This window comes from Balaenoptera borealis, assembly GCF_965194805.1.
Source record: "Balaenoptera borealis genome assembly, chromosome: 14".
Lineage (NCBI taxonomy): Eukaryota > Metazoa > Chordata > Mammalia > Artiodactyla > Balaenopteridae > Balaenoptera > Balaenoptera borealis.
In genome coordinates, this window is record NC_138875.1 from 41,707,304 (window position 1) to 41,719,624 (window position 12,321).

Below are 12,321 nucleotides of genomic sequence, written 5' to 3' on the forward strand. Positions count from 1 at the left end.
GCTCTGAGGCCCGTGCGCCGCAACGAAAGATCCTGCATGCTGCAACTAAGATCCGATGCAGCCAAATAAATGAATTTAAAAAAAAAAAAAAAAAAAGAGAACTTGGCTGTCACAACCTCTCTGGAAACAGCTAGCTGGGGGCGGGGATTCTAGGTGATGCAAAGACCCAGATATAAAAACTAGAAAAAATTGCTTGCCAAAATTAACATCAAAATATCTATTCTATTCTATGTTGCCTTGCATTTTTAAGACCAGTGCTTGGGATGATTGCTCTTATATTCATCCTGTGTGAAGTTTTATGGCACAATTAGCATAACTGTCATTAAAATTTTAATGTCAATACTTCTACAAATTGCATTTGTTATTCATTCTTATAAACTATTGCATGTTTCCCCACTTCTGAATGTGATTAATTCTATTTAAGTTTTGAATGGTCATAAAACAGAAATAAGTTGTTATAATTTATGAATGTTTTGGGCAGAAAAATAGAGACAGTTTTCTACTGTGAAAATATGTTGGAAACTCACAAAGATGATTTAAGAATATATTTTGTCAAAGGAAAAGGATTGGGGGTAAATTTATCACTTAACATTTTTACTGGCTTTTCTAAAGTGATTTTTGATAATCCTTGGGCATTTTTTTAAGCCAATATTTTTGTCCCAAGCAAATTTGTTAGAAAACTTTCATGAAATAGCCTTAAACTTAAGGATTCTGGCCAAGTTTGGCATTATAAACACATATATTTTTTGAGGAATAGAGCTTTTCTATAAATATTCACTCTGGATGAATACTCTTCCTTGGAAATATTCTTTATTTCAACTCAAATAAATTTTACATTGGTTTATGTGTTTTTGTTTATTGAATAGGCGATATAAGTAGTTTCAGATGTGATGGGATTTCTTTTTTATTTTTCAACTGACTTTTATTTAAACACAATCTATAAAATACTTATTTACAACTAGAGTCTTTTTTGCTTTAGGACAGTTTAAAATTGCTTAAATGTTTTTTTCACACACAGACTCATTGTTTGAAATCAGTTTAGGACTCTTTAGAGAAATGCACATGAGTTGCAGGTCATATATTTCATATTAAATTATCCATTTTCTCGGACTCATGAACTGTAAGTATGTTGCTATGAACAAATGGAGAACAGTATTTTAAATATACGGCCAAACTATATTTGTCAGTTACAGGAGCTTGCTAAGGGATCTTGCATAATATTAGCTGTCTTTGAGAGTTTATTGCTGGCTTAAGGAATATCATTGTGAGATTTTTTTAAAAAGACAAACTCTTTGAATTCCTAGAACATCTGCATAATAGTGTCATAATCATAAAAAAGTGTTGTGTACGTCAATTATTTTCACAATGCCTCTGTGGTTTCAATTTGATGACATAACAGTCATAAATGAGCATTTAGGATAATATTTCTTAAAGTCATTCAACTGATATATTTGAACTGAAATACTGTCTCTTTTTCTGTTTGCTCTTTGAAGTGGATGCAAATATTTGAGCTGCTGGTAGAGAGCACAGAGTTACTTGGTTTCAAGGGGGTGAGTGGGATGTACTTTAGTGAAATAACTTAAATTATTTAAAAAAATGGTTTCAGTAGAGGAGAAACACTACCAAATTATCAACTTTATATTTTAGATGTGAATTAAGTGTCTGAATATGGAAACTTTATACCACAGAATTATAGCCAAGAGAAAAATTATATTTGCTTTAGACCAAATATAGCAGAAAATGAGTTTCAGGAATATTCACCAAGGCTTACCCAGAACAGTAACTCCCAACCTTTTCTCTGTTGTAATATCCTTGACATTCACATATGTAATAGATTCTCTTGGAAATACCCAGATGTTGAAGAAATTCTCAGTATTTTTTTCACACACTATAGTGTATAATTGCTACAACTGTTAACATTTACTGGCATCGTGTTAAACTGTGGACTGCTATTCAGGATAAACTGCAGTTATACACAGTTCTCATATATTCAAAGTAAATGAATGATAAAGACATAAGGACATGCTTGAGTTCACCTGTATCGCATTTTAAAAAAGAAAATAATTTTAAAATGTTGATACTTTATTGTTTTCAGCAAACACACTACAGCATACCTCATGCTTGGTCATTGTATGCTAGTCTATTCTGATAGCCTATTTGATGACTGTTGGTCTAGAGGATCCTGGCTATGGAGAATACCCAAGCATTATGAGTTATCAAGATTTCACTATTACTGTTGGGTAGAGGAATTCAAGAACTGAATTAATTGCAACATACTGATTTTATTGAAGGGAGCTGTTCACCAACAGCATTTATTGACTATGTTTCTAAGAGAAATGCTTTCAGGGAATTTTGAAATAGATATGTGTATTTCCATTAGGACTTTAAATCAATTGTCGTTTTTATGGAGATGATGGTGACCAATCTGGGCATATAATTTGATGAATTAGGGATAAGAATAATGAATGGACTTCATTTGCATCAATCGTGATTTTTCAGAATCTCTGGTTGGGTATCATTTCTGGTGAGTTTGGAGAATTAGAACTCGAACATATTTGAATAAATATTATATGCCTGGTGTTGTGCTTGGCCAGGCCGTTTATGTCTTTGTTAGAATTAAGAGAAGGATTGTTTTTCTTTGACAACTAAGATGCTGTTTAAAGGTTGTAAAGGCATAGGTGAATGCAATGACATCACTTACAAGGTCTGCAAAATAGAGAAGGTGAAGATACGGAGAACAGTGGCTTTCAAGCTTTTCTCCATTGGAGAAATAAGAAATTAAACAACAACTAAAATATGTAAGGAATATTTTGACAAAGAAAATATTTGAAGTGGAAGAATGCTATTTTTCTCTTAAGAACAGCTGAATTAAATATTTTCCTTTAATATGAATTAAGATTTTATACAAGCAGAAAACAATAAACCAAGATAGTAATATATGGAAAAAATAATGTAAGCTTTATTTCTTTTTTCCTTATAAAACATCTCGAGGGCAGAAGGAAGCTTTAATGCGACACCAAGAAAGAGAAAGGAAAACCGTTATGTGGATAAAATGGCAAGTGATGGGTTAGGTAGTTGAATGCATACTGTAGAGACTTGTAGTACTGGCTTGTTTTTGTAAACAGTGAAAGAATTGAGTCAATTTGATTACTGTTCCCGCAGGTAATTCCTCAAATAATGAAATGAATTAACTACATTACTACTAATAAAATCAGTTTAATCACCAGAATAAAGTTCTGGCAGCTGACTTCTGGATACAGTTTTGGCAACAACATGGATAATCTGTACCGGCTTTATCTAAAGAATCTATCTATTTATTTATTCAACACCTATTATTGTCAGCAGTGGTACTAAGTCCTAGGGAGCACAATTTAAAAAAAAATCTATGATTTTTCAGTCTACTGAGAAAAGTGAATCTAACTAGTAGAAAACTATTCATAAGGGAAAAAAACAGCAAAAGCATTCTCCCCAATCTCTACCTCTGCAAAAAATAAAAATTAAAATTAAATTATAATATAGCTGAGCCAAAATTGTGCAGAAACTCCATTCTCCAAATACCCACATACTCCCACAAATTCTCTAATACTCACATAGTTAAATAAGATCATGTGGCTAGTTATGGTGAATGAGTTGTGAGTAGAAGCAGAATTGATGTGGGTCACTTCTGTCAAAGCATTTATTAACAGGTGTGTCACTCTCTGGTTCTCTCTTCCATATTGTGGTGACCTGGAAGCCCTGTGTTCCAGATGGCATAGCTATAAGGGGGAATTAGACTGGGTCCCCAAATCAGCACTTTGAAGGGAGCGGCCCCGAAGAGCTTCTAGACTCATGGCAGACTTGCTGTGTGTTAACCCACTGAGAGATCATCCTTGTTGGTTTTGCAGCAGAGCTTACCTTATACTGACTAATCAACAGCGAGTATCTCACATTCCGTTGCTAGTACCATTCAATGTCCTACGATGAAACTCTTAAGCACATTGACTTTGTTCTAAGAAAAGTGAGCCCCCTTACCTTTCCCCTCTCTTCTCCAATACCTTTGTTTATAAATTAAATATAGAGTTTTGACCTTAATCTCTTCTATCTATTCCCTTCCCTTATTACAAAGCTTGTATTTATGGCCCAGTGTTTTTAGCTGGATAAAGAAAGTGCACTAGACTGGAGTAGGCTAGGTGGTTAGTATTCATGCTTTACCTTGGTGTTGCTGGATTTTTATTAAATAGAACCTTTGGAACTTGAACCTGTTGAAGGTGAGAGTGATGTCAGCACAGAAAATCACACCTAAGAAAGACCGGAGTTGGTGAGCACCCTGATGGTTCCTATTGTTTAGACAATGATGATGGTGATGCTAACACTAATATTAGCTATCATCTCAGTGGCACTTACTGTACCAATCAGTGGTCTAAATCCTTTCTCTATATCAACTCATTTAGTTATTTAATTTATAATTAATGATTTTCTCCCTATTGTCTACCTATCTTCCAATCTTTGTGAATACCTGTCTTATTTCATCACTTTGTGAAATCTCTTCCAACTCCTGCGGAAAAAAAAAATGCCACTTTTTCTTCTGAGCTTCCTTACCTCTTGGTACATATTTTTATTAAAGCCCTGATAACATTACAATTTTTTGTTGATATGTCTGTATCAATATATACTTCACAAAGGCTGTTTCTTGTTCAATTTTATATTCCCAAAGCTTAAACATTGTCTGTAATATCAATAAATGTATGATGAATGGTTGAATAAATAAATGAACAAATGAGTGTATAAATGAATGAAATTGTATGAGGCTTTTGTTTCCTATGATCAAGAGAGAACAGCTAACTAAGAGACCAGAGAAAACTGTTTACAGTTAAAACAAAAATTTTTTACAGCTTTTGGATAACCGTGAAATTTTATTTAAATAATTCTAGGCTTCATCTTTAATGCAACTTTTAATCAGATGTCTTCTATGGCCTGGATACTCAGATGTGACCCAAAGGGGGTGACACAAGAACATTTAGAAGGGTTTATCTTCAAGAAGGATTCTCCTTTGTGCCTAGAAAATGCTATTTCAGACCCTTGGAACATGGGTAGAAAATGGCCTAGGGCTCTTAGCAAGGCGCTAAGGACCTAATTTTTCATAATAAGGAGATGCTGGATCTCTTACGTAACTTGAAGGCAAGGCTTAAAACCTAGTAGAAAAACAAAAGATTCACTAGGATTACTAGTTTACATTGTTATTATATATTATTATTACTATCAGAAAGAAACAAATAATGCAGCTGAAGGTTTTCTTTAGGTTTAGGGAATATCAGGAACTCTTTTCTGAAAGTGCTTTCATCACAAGTAGTTGGATCATATTTTTTTTTCAACAGCTCTTAGGTGCCCCTAAAGAACTAAATCATTATAGAGATTTCATCTTTGTGGAACTCTAAAACTCTGAGTGGAAATTTGTATCAATAATCATAAAAATAGATTATGTTTAGTAACTGAATTTTGATAATATTTACGTAATTTATGAAATATTTTACTAGTACATTATTCAATATATAGAAACAGTTTGTGAGTTACATCCAGTGGGTGTTCTTATCCATTCTTTATGGATGAGAAGAAACAGACTCTTGGTAGATTACATGACTTGACCAAGACATGGGGGATCCACATTTTATGTCCTGACTTAGATCTCATAGCCCCAGCACGATAGCACTTGATCCTCCTTTTCCCACTGACCCAGATCAGTGGCCAGCCTCATTAGGAGCTGGAGGAGAGTGGAAGGAAGAGGAGACGGGGGCTAAGTAATGTTTTCATAGGTTACTGAAAGTTTACTCATGGGACCTGGAAACATCGTGTTGGAAGCAGAACTGACGTCAGAGCTTATGGTGTGGTTGTTAAGTTCTACTCATCTGTCCCAGTGACTGAGGGTTTTAGAGTTCTCTATCTCTCTCTGTCTTCATCTCTCTCTCTCTCTCTGTCTCTTCCTTTCTGGAATTTGTTTAGCTACAAAGACTTATGATTCATTCAATAAATATTTACAGTGCTCTAATCCACTTCCCTGGAAAATTTTCTTCCCCCAGTGTCTACCCGGTCCCATTGGAGTCTTACAGTAGCTTCTGAAAGGAGGAATTACAGTTTTGAGTGTATCATTGTCAGTTCAATACTGCCTGGCTCCTTTGCTGACTTAATTGGCATTATAATTGGGAGAAAAAATCACGTAATTGTACACATGCTATGGGTAAGGGCCCATGCAAGATATTTAGGGTAAGCAGAAAATGAAAATGCAATAAAACACTCCTTGAGGATCTTTTAATGTAGTAAAATAGTTTCAAGGCCTAAAAATCATGTGTCAATTCACGGTTTTTCCTCTCTTAAGTGACATAGATTATTCAGTATTCAAGACTTTGTGCAACTAGGAAAAAAGAAGTATGCATTTATTTAATAAACAGTGGGTGGCTACTATGATAAGGCAACATCCCAGGCCCTGTGGGTGCAATGGAGCTTGAGACCACCTTATCCCCTGCCTTTACTCAAATGGGGGACAATTTTGAAAGGAAGTAAACATACAAATAAGTGAAATGATGCAAGCTGTGTTAAGTGTGATGAGGCAAAACAAAACAAAAACAAAAACAAAAAACCAGAGGGCTAAGAAATGGAAAAACAGATCTGAAATGGGAGACCTTTAAGTAGGATATTCAGGAAAGGCGTCTCGAAGGAGGTGACATCTAAACTGAGACCGAGGGGGGAAAGGAGCCAGTCTTACAGAGAGAGAAGGGAAGGGCATTTTGGGCAAAGGGAACAGCACATCCAGGAACTTGCACTCAAACTAGTGCAAGCAGAAGGGAGTTTTTGGCTGTGTGAGCAGAAAGTCCAGGGGTAGATCTCATTTCAGGACAGGCTGGAGTCAAAGCCTCAAACGATGCAGTCAGGATTTGGTCCTGCTTTTACCTGGCACCTTTGCTTTCCGTGTATTGGCGTCATTCTCAGGGGCGCCCTCAGCAGCTCACAGCCCACCTGGAGTTCAGGGTGTGGGCAGTGCTGATCCCTCTGAACCCCGTGGACTGATGGTGGGTGGGTGGGGTTTACCCCGAGGGGAAAGGGATTCTGGATCAGTATAAACAGCAGCCGCCTAAATGTGAAAAGCCTCGAAACCGGAAAGAGTTCAGAATGGAAGAGAGAAGATGAGTATGGCTGGTGCTGGGTTGGGGCAGGAGAGGCGGAGATTGGGCGGGGCGTGTAGTCAGGCATGCGTCACGCAGGTGTTAGGGAGAGCACCTTGACTTGTGTTCTCAGAGCGTTGGGAAGCTGTTTGAGGGTTTGAAATGGGAGTGATATAATTTGATTTGTCTTATTTCACAATTTCCAAGGTATTTCTTTATACATAAATTACTCTTAAATTGGAAATAATTTCAATTTATAAAAAAGTTGCAAGAATAAGAATAGCACATAGGTATATCAATTATTTTATTTTATTATTCTCTATAAAACTGAAAACAAAAGGGGGAAAAAAGGAATAGTACATAGGACACCCATGTACCACTTTCGCAGATATAGCTATGTTAACATTTGGTCTCATTTGCATTGCTGTTTGCCTCCTCTGTCTGTCTGTCTGTCTGTCTCTCCCCTCCCCCCACAACCACATAGAAAATGCACAAAACACACACACATATATATAAAACATATAGTATATGTAATATTTCTGAGCCATTTTAGAGAAAGTTGCATGTATCATGGTGCTTTACCCCTAAAAACTTTAGTGTGTATTTCTTAATAAGAATATTCTCTTATAAGACCACAGTGCAGTTAGTAAGTTGAGTAGATTTGATATTAATACAATATTTTAGTCTCACCTACCATCTGTATTCTAACTTTGTCAATTGACCCAATAATGTCCTTTATAGATTTCTCCCCTCTAGCCCAGGACAGAGTAGAAGATCACATACTGTATCTAGTTATCATATCTCTTTTTTTTTTTTAATTATTTTATTGAAGTATAGTTGATTTGCAATGTTGTGTTAATTTCTGCTGTATAGCAAAGTGATTCAGTTATACATTCTTTTTCATATTCTTTCCCATTATGGTTTATCTCAGTATACTGAATATAGTTCCCTGTGCTATATAGTAGGACCTTGTTGTTTATCCATTCTATATATAATTTGCATCTGCTAACCCCAAACTCCCAATCCATCCCCCACCCCTCTGGCAACCACAAGTCTGTTCTCTATGTCAGTGACTCTGTTTCTGTTTCGTAGATATGTTCATCTGTGTCATATTTTAGATTCCACATATAAGTGATATCATATGGTATTTGTCTTTCTCTTTCTGACTTACTTCACTTAGTATAATCTCTAGGTCCATCTGCATTGCTGCAAATGGCATTATTTTGTTCTTTTTAATGGTTGAGTAATATTCCATTGTATATATATATACCACATCTTCTTTTTCCATTGAATGGATGTAATACTTTTGCTTTATACCATCATTCCTTAAGTTTTTTGAAAATACTGGTCTGCTGTTGCCTTACTTTGTTTTTGAGATGTTTGATGCCATTCTTTTCTCTTGTAAAGATAAATGAATTCTCTCAGTTTTTGTTTATCTGGGAATATCTTTATTTCATCTTTGTTTTTGAAAGATAGTTTTGCTAGATATAAGACTCTTGATCTACAGTTTCTTTCAGCACTTTGGTTATTTATCCTTCTGTTTCTGGTCTCCATCTTTTCTGATGAACAGTCAGCTGTTAATCTTGTTGGTGTCCCTTGCATGTGACAAGTCATTTTTCTCTGATTTTCTCTCTGTATTTTATTTTTAACAAAGATGTGTTAGACTGTGAATCTCTTTGTGTTTATCCTATTTAGATTTCATTTTTACTTCTTTCTTTATCTCAGTTTTTTTTTCTCTTGGTTGTTTTCTTTCTTTTCCTAAATTTTCATTTGAATCTTCTCTTGAGTACCTGATGATTTAGTCTTCATTTCTGATATGATTTTTGTCTTTTTTTCTTCTGTTTCTTTCCTGAGTTCAATCAACTCTTATTTCACGTCTCCCTCACTCCTTCCATTTCTGTTCTTAGTTTTTGTATTTCTGATTCAAGGTATTTCTTCACAGTTACAAATGTTTATGTGAAAATACTCAATTTAGTTTGAGTGTTGTTTAAAATTTCTTTGGCATTATGGTTGATTTTGGGGGGATAATTCTTAGCAACTGAAATGCCTTAATTCACGTTTTCTGAATTTTTATAATAGTTTTGCCTGGATGTGGTCCGCTTTTTCCATTCCTATGCATTTTGTGGTCAGTGCTCTTAGCTTGATAATTCTCTGTTCTGCCCTCTTCTGTGTTGCTCTTATAGTGTTGTTGATGGTGTCAGGAAGGCAAGGGGTGACTGTGTTTTGTTTCTCTATTGTTTCCTTTGCTATTTTATTTGATTTAATATAAAGTATTTAATCTTCCTTTCTTACTTCCTTCTTTTCCTTCACTGCTATATTTCCAAGGATTACATCTTCTTTCCCTGAGCAATGCTTCTCAGAGACTTCTGCTTCTAGTTCCACCACCTACAAGCCCTGTAGCTGGCGCTATTAATTACCAAGTTCTAAACTGTGGTCAGTGTTTACTATTGGATTTTTTCTTCCTGGGGATGATTTCATCTATACTGTAAGTCTTCTGCACCCCTTCAATATTTTCATGGTGTCTATTAAACTCCCCTCCCCCGACTCCCTGCACCCACAGGCTGACAGTGGTGGGTGCACAGTCAGAGTTCTGCTGGAATTTGGTTTATTTCTTAACAACAGATAATTTGAGTGCCATGATATTCCCTATCACAAAGTATTACTAAAGCAGTGAATTATGTATAACTTTATTTGCTCCCTTTGTTGGCTTTATGCTTTATCAGAGGGTGGAGGGTGAGTGGGTAGATAAAAAATCAGCCAGTTGCCATTACTTTTTTTTCAAATTTTAACATGTCTGACATAAAAAATGTACTTACAATTGATGTAATAAGAAAGTATCACGCCACAGTCCAAGTGGTATGTTTTTTCCTTTATATGTAAGTTGTGTTTGAAAAGTGAGGGCTGGGGCTTCCCTGGTGGCGCAGTGGTTGAGAATCTGCCTGCCAATGCAGGGGACACGGGTTTGAGCCCTGGTCTGGGAAGATCCCACATGCCGCGGAGCAACTAGGCCTGTGAGCCACAACTACTGAACCTGTGCGTCTGGAGCCTGTGCTCCGCAGCAAGAAAGGCCACAATAGTGAGAGGCCCGCGCACCGCGATGAAGAGTGGCCCCCACTTGCCGCAACTAGAGAAAAGCCCTTGCACAGAAACAAAGACCCAACACAGCCAAAAATAAATAAATAAATAAATAATTAAAAACAAAAAAGAGTGGGGGCTTCAGAGAGTTGCTAAAATGTAGTATATCTTAAAAAGGTGAGTCTTGCTGCTTGGAAGAGAATGGGTTGTAGGGGGCAAGTGTGGAATTAGCTAACCTAGTTAAGAAATTTCTACAGCAATCAGGGTGAGATAAGACAGTTGTTGGTATTAGGGAAACAACAGGTAGATAGAAGTGGACAGAAAGAAGGCTTTTTTGGAGGAGGCTATGGTAAAGCCAATAGGATTTATCAATGTGAAGTGAGGGAAAGAAAGGAGTAAAAATGATTCTAAGGTTTTGAATTTGAGCAATTGATGCCATTTGCTAAGATGGGAAAGTTATATAAAGGAAGATTAGCAAAGGAACAGGTGTGGGGAGGGAAAATCAGTTCTGTTTTGACCATGTGAAGTCTGAGCTATGTATGGAGCTTTCAGATGGAACTGTCGAGGAGGCTGTAGTATGTGGGAGTCTGAAGCTCAGAAGAGCAGCTTGGGCTCAAGATACCATTTCAGGATCCTCAGCATAGAGCCATAGGAAAGGATAAAATTGTCTAGAGAGTGAGCGTAGTGAGAGATAAGGTTTAGGACAGAGTCCTGAGGTGTTGCAGTAAAAAACCTTTGGGTAGAGGGTGAGAACTCAGCAAAGTGGACTGAGAAGGGTCAGTGAGAAAGTGGGAAGGCCGGGAGAATGCCATGATGTGGAAGCCAAGAAAATATATTGTTTCATGGTCTCAGGGGTAAGACTTTGTCAAAAGCTGCTAGAGGGTGAGAATGGTGAACACAGAGACGTGGAGATATGTGCTCTTACAACACTATCTGTTGAAGATGGATTCCAATACTAGAAAGCACAAATAAGTTGGTAGATAGGAGGGAAAATAATATCTTGTGGGGCTCTGATTCTCTTGAGCCCTTTTCAAAGCATGTTAACATTTGTTACTGTTTTCTCTACCATATCTCTGCGAGGTGGCAGGTCAGTTATTATTATTATCATTTCACAGACGAATAAATAGAGGTTTGATGTGGCAGAAATGTTTATAGCTGTGCATGCAAAATTCATGCTCTCCCTGGCTGGACCGTACTTCTCAGTCTTTAGCTCCTGTCCTTGCAGACAGGCATGGGCAAATGACTAGTTCTTGATGTTGGAATGAGAGGGAGGTGAGATGTGTCACTTGTAGGCCAGACTATTACAAAGGGGGTGGGACTTTTCCATATTGCCTTTCCCTTTCCACTAGCATGAAGCAGAGGACTTTGCTGTCCTCATGAATGGGGGAGTTTTAGGACCCCTGAATCATTATGGGAAAGAAAGCTGCCTGCTGATGAGGAATATCTGCATTGAACTGTCCTCAGGGCAAGAAACAATCTTTTATCACCAATGACATTTTTGTGTTTTGTTACACAGCTAGTGTTATCTTAACTAATATAGTGGGGAATATTAAATGTCTTGTGCAACATCCCGTAGTAAGTTAATGGTAGAGTCATGACTAGAACCCAGATCTCTTAACTCCTTGTTACGTTTTCTTATGGTCTCCATTGCATAAGGCATCATGGGATCTGGGAACAGAGGATGCATTTTCTAGAAAACTCGAAAAGCTGGTAAGTAGATAGTTGCACCAAATGCTCATTTAAAAAATGATGTTTTAGATTTTTGAAATAGGTAAAACTAATACACCCATCCTGGGTTCCTTATATATCTGTGATTTATTGAGAAATAGTTTCTATTAGCTGCATAATATCATATTTTTTGTAGTAAAAAACTGAACTACACTTCCAACAGTGAGACACCAACAATGTGGATAACATTTTATCCCAGATGGCTCTCTCTTTTGCCAATTTTTATGTGGAAATCAACAGCTTGTTGGGAGAGTGCCTAAATACCCTTTCCAGGTCAAAGTTCTCCTCCCGTGACCACACATTCATGTGTTTTTCTCTAAGAAGAGAGATGCGTTGTAAGGCTAGAATCATTCTAGACTAAAGAGTAATTAGGACTTTAAAAAAA

The 12,321-nt window shown here is 36.7% G+C and overlaps 1 long non-coding RNA gene across 1 annotated transcript; it reads left to right on the forward strand.

Moving 5' to 3' along the window:
• The first annotated feature begins 1,585 nt into the window (after positions 1 to 1,585).
• LOC309611065 lies at positions 1,586 to 11,985 on the forward strand. The gene is made up of 2 exons (XR_014234312.1): positions 1,586 to 10,027; positions 10,342 to 11,985. It is a non-coding gene; the product is annotated as an uncharacterized lncRNA (long non-coding RNA).
• Positions 11,986 to 12,321: the final 336 nt, after the last annotated feature.